The 5,000-nt window shown below is 36.4% G+C and overlaps 1 protein-coding gene across 4 annotated transcripts in view; it reads left to right on the top strand.

Annotated features, from left to right (window-relative positions):
* LOC106867206 (uncharacterized) overlaps nucleotides 1-5,000 on the top strand; it is a 96,827-nt gene that overhangs the window by 70,072 nt on the left and 21,755 nt on the right. Inside the window, exon 2 of one of the 4 annotated variants that reach the window (XM_014912014.3) lies at nucleotides 3,877-3,952. The exons of the other annotated variants lie outside the window; for them this stretch is intronic. The gene's annotated coding sequence lies outside the window, so the exon portion shown is untranslated. The remainder of the gene's footprint in view (nucleotides 1-3,876; nucleotides 3,953-5,000) is intronic. 4 annotated transcript variants of the gene reach the window in all.

Below are 5,000 nucleotides of genomic sequence, written 5' to 3'. Positions count from 1 at the left end.
TATATATATATATATATATATATATATATATATATATATATATATATATATATTAAAATATACACATATATGTGTGTTTATATCATCCTCATGATCACTTCATCATTGTTTTAATGTCTACTTCCCATACTTGCATGGGTCAGACAAGAGACCATTGATGCAAATATTTTGTGCAGCCAGACACCCCTACTGTTGCCAACTCTCACCTGTTTCCTAGAGCGATAATGGTCTCTTCCAGTCTATCAAACAGTAAACAGCCCAGAAATGTTTACATGAGAAACTGAATACAAATGAATCTCTGTATTCAATGAACATTTTAAATATAAAAAAAATCTCACAACACATCAAGAATCCCGGACATGCTTCCATGATGGGCTGAAAGCAAACATTACCCTTTCTTAACAACCAGTGAATGAATGTGAGAGGGAAATACAATCTCATACCAACACAAAAATGCACACATACACACATGCCTATCTATCTACCTATCTATCTATCTACCTATCTATCTATCTACCTATCTATCTATCTATCTATCTATCTATCTATCTTGTTTCATCGTACTTGTGGCTATGGCGAAAGAATGTGTATGGTGGACGCGTCTGAAAGGTCTAGAGACAAAGACTTTCCTCTCTGGGCAATCTCTCATCAACTTCTTCAAGTATCACCTGAAGAGGAAGGTGAGAGTAGAAAGGGAAGTCTTGTCTAGTGAATGCTTCAAAAAAAGATGGGTGAATGTAGCAAGGATGGCACGTGTGAACGACGGAGCCATCTTGAGCATAACCCTATGAACTAAAAAAAAAAAAAAAATCCAAGAAAAAAAAAGAAAACAAAAAGGCAAAAGAGAGTCACTTACTGTTATAGTTTCTTCAATGAGAATATTGACCAAGGTTACCGTGGTCTTTTCCGTAGGCTTTTTTTTCCACGGCCAAACCTAAACTGTCCTCCCCTCCTTTTACACGAGAACATTACTGTGTGATACACGATCCCTATTGATCGCCCTTTTTTTTTTTTTTTTTTGATCCCTTTTGATCCCTTTTGATCGAACTACCCCCTTTTCCTTCCTACGATCCCTTTTGATCGACCCCCCCTTTTTTTTCCTTCCCCCTCCCAAAAAGAAAAGCTCTACATTGTATTTGTCCCATCTTCGTTGAGCCCTGTGTGGCTAATAAAAGAAATGTATCTATCTTGTTTCTTTACTGCCCACAAGGGGTTACACACAGAGGGGACAAACAAGGAGAGACAAACAGATTAAGTCGATTATATCAACCCCAGTGCATAACTGGTACTTATTTAATCGACCCCAAAAGGATGAAAGGCAAAGTCGACCTTGGCGGAATTTGAACTCAGAACATAACACACAGACACATGCACGCACACACACACATATGAAAGCATTGACTCAGTGGTTAGAGTGTAGGGCTTACACTCGTGAGGTCAGGAGTTCGATTCCCAGACTGGGCTGTGTGTTGTATTCTTGAGCAAGACACTTTATTTCACATTGCTCCGCTCCACTCAGCTGTAGAAATGAGTTGTAACATCACTGGTGCCATGCTGTATCAGCCTTTGCCTTTCCCTTGTACAACATCAGTGGTGAGGAAAGGGGTATTTGGTTTACATGGATGACTGCTGGTCTTCCACAAACAGACTTCTTTAAGTGTCTGCCTGCTAAATCCACTCAAAAGGGTTTGGTCAACCTGAGGCTGTAGTAGAAGACACCTGAGGTGCCATACTTTGGGACTGAACTTAAGCCACATGATTAATGAACTAACTTCTTAACCACGCAGCCTTGCTTGTATCTCTGTGTCTCTGCATGCACACAAAGGAATATTATATATTATGCAAGTGTTACATAAGCTTATCACAAAACTACGTTCTATACTAAATATACTGGCAAATTAACAGAGTCAAGCCTATTTTAAGGATAGTTCAGTCAATGAGGAAATAACTGCTTTATTTATGCAAACTAATGTCTTCTCACTTGTGTAGGCTTCTATAGTTGTTGCCTCATGAATAATTAATTTATTATTTACATGCAAGGTTACTAAAATTTGCAGAGGAGTAGGGGAATTAGTTTCCATGATATTCATAACTTACTTCCCCAGTGTACAACCTCTATGTGAAGTGTGTTGGCATTGGCCACAGATTATTAGTATAAGTGCATAATTGGCAATTCTTTTAATTGATACAGTTGTTAATGCTTTGCTCTGTAGTCTCTTTCCCTAATTGCTTTCAGCTATATTGTTTGTTATTCATACATTAGCTGTATTATTATTGGCAGAAAATGACAGTGGCTTGGCAGAATTGTTAGCACATTGAACAAAATGCTTTGTGTGCTCCTCCTCATCCCACACACACATGGCTCTTTATGCCCCAAGTTCAAATCCCATCAAGGTTGCCTCTGCCTTTCATCTTTCTGGAGGTTGATGCAATAAAAGTGTCAGTCAAGTACTAGACAATATAATTAACTAACTACTACCCCAATATTTCAAGCCTTCTTTCTATACTAGAAACAATTGGTTATATTCATGTTATATTAAGTCATTGTTCTGGCTCTTTATGTTCCAAGTTCAAATGCTACTGAGATCAATTCTACCTTTCATACTCTCGGGGTCAATAAAATAAGTATCAATTTAAGCATGGTGGTTGATGTAACCAACTTTCCTCTCCCCTTAAAACTGATGGTCATGTTCTAAAACTAGAAATAATATTAATAGTCATTATCATCATCATTGTCGTTTGAACATCTACATTTTCATGCTTTCATAAATCAGACGGTTTGAGAGGAAAGGATAAGTACATAGACTACATCCTGCTCTACTGTCCTCTTTGGCATAGTTTCTACAATTGGATGCCTTTCCTAATGCCAATCACTTGTTAGAAATGTACTGGATGCTTTTTATGTGGCACCAGCATCAATAGGAATGTCAACCACTTTACAGATTGTACTGGTGCTTTTTATGACAAGGTCTCCAAGTAACTTGGAAGACGAAAATCCTTCAACTGGGAAGGGATAGTAGTATTGAAGGAGGTGGTTTTGTGTCATTGGTGGAAGATCATAAGTGTAGAGGGACAGAGATAGATGTCTTGCTGTCGAGAAGATATTTGCTAGAAAGAAAAGGAAAAAAGAGTGAGTCAGAGAGTAAGACAAAGAGAGTGTACATACACACACACACACACACACAACATTTGCACTCACACATGCACATATGATGAGCTTCTTTAATCAGTTTCTATTTGCCAAATTCATTTACAAGGCTTTAGTCAGCCTGGGTCTATAGTAGAACAGACTTGCCTAAGGTACCATATTTGTGACAGACAACTGGACAAGTTGTGGGCCAACTTGTAAAACTGTCGATTATTAAATCTCCAGATATTCTCTGTGGAGAAAGAATATGCAGTGAAGAGTGTGTCCCGAACATACCATGGATGATTATGGACACTCAGAGCAGATATTATGTATTGTGTTATCAGTTTATGCATTTTCAGCATCCCACAACACGTACAGTTGATGTGTAATGGGACAGAGTCAATATATTTCATATTGTTTTGTGCTTATTGGTCAAATCATTAATTTAGCACTGGGCCTATGAAAATTAGGTTAAAATATAATTATTTAATGCCAAGTTAGATTATGAATCATGATTTGTGGATAGAGGGAAGATTTCTTGTATAACCGAGTGACATGTCAAGTTGAAATTAAGTTAATTTATGTGATTTGTTTATGTAATAATGTAGAAACAGCCAAAAGGAATCTGGTTATTAAATTAGGGTTTTTTTGTTTATTTTTTTTAACTTTCTAATGAACGACAGCTGAATACCCTCTTATTGAAATACCCCTTTACAAAGCAACATATACATTTATTTTTTTATTAGGTTATCCATGAGTGAATAGAATAAAATGACATCAAATATTCAGAAACCAAATTAACAGACAACTTGTATATATAATGTAAGACCTTGTAATTTATTCATTCATACAACATGTTACAACTATGTTAAACCCTTCTAGTGTAGCATTTTATAATGTGATGAAATAGGAAAGTACAAGCTGATCATCTGTACAGATTCTGTGATGCCTACACCACTCTGTTGCTCTCTCTATATAAATATCTATTTGCTATTATTCTTCTATATTTATTATATAATCCTTATGTTCACTCTTATACTTTTATATTTAGGGTGCTGGCATTCTTGTGTGGTTAAGAAATTTGCTTCCTAACCACATGGTTTTGGATGCAGTCCCACTATGGCATCCTCAACAAGTGTCTCTGAGTCAACCAAAGCCTTGTGAATGGATTTGGTCGATGGAAACAGAAAGAGCTTATCGCTTGTACAGACATACATGCATGCATATTTATGTTTGAATGTGTATCTGAGTGTGTGTTTGTGTTTCTTTGCCTTGACAACCACGTAATAGTTGTAAATGAGTGTCACTGTCATACAAGCAGTGTCGTTCATTTCTAATATCCTGCAGAAAGATGTCTGGCCATGGGGAAATATACCTTGCTTGGAAACGGGTGAAGTTTGGAAACAGGAAGAGCATCTGACTGAAAAAAATCTGCCTCAAATAACTCTGTTTGACACAGGCAAGCCTGGAAAAGTGAACAACAATAATAATAATAATAATAATAATAATAATAATAATGATCCTCTCTACTATAGGCACATGGCCTGAAATTTGATGGGAGGGGACTAATCGATTGCACCAACCCCAGTGTTTCACTGGGACTTAATTTATCGACCCTGAAAGAATGAAAGGCAAAGTTGACCTCAGCGGAATTCATAGTAATGGGCAAAATACTGCTAAGCATTTTGTCCAGTATGCTAACAATTCTGCCAGCTCACCACGTTTAATAATAATGATAATAACAATAATAATAATTATTATTATTATAATGACAATAGCAAGGATATTTATTATTATATCAGTATATTTATGATTATACTTCTTCATTTACCAACATATCTCTATATTCACTTTTGTATAGTTACTATTT

The sequence above is a fragment of the Octopus bimaculoides genome, chromosome 2 (assembly GCF_046866305.1).
Source record: "Octopus bimaculoides isolate indiv1 chromosome 2, ASM4686630v1, whole genome shotgun sequence".
In the NCBI taxonomy this organism is placed as follows: Eukaryota; Metazoa; Mollusca; class Cephalopoda; order Octopoda; family Octopodidae; genus Octopus; species Octopus bimaculoides.
The sequence above is the reverse complement of the archived record's forward strand: the minus strand, read 5'-3'. Positions and strand labels throughout refer to the sequence as shown.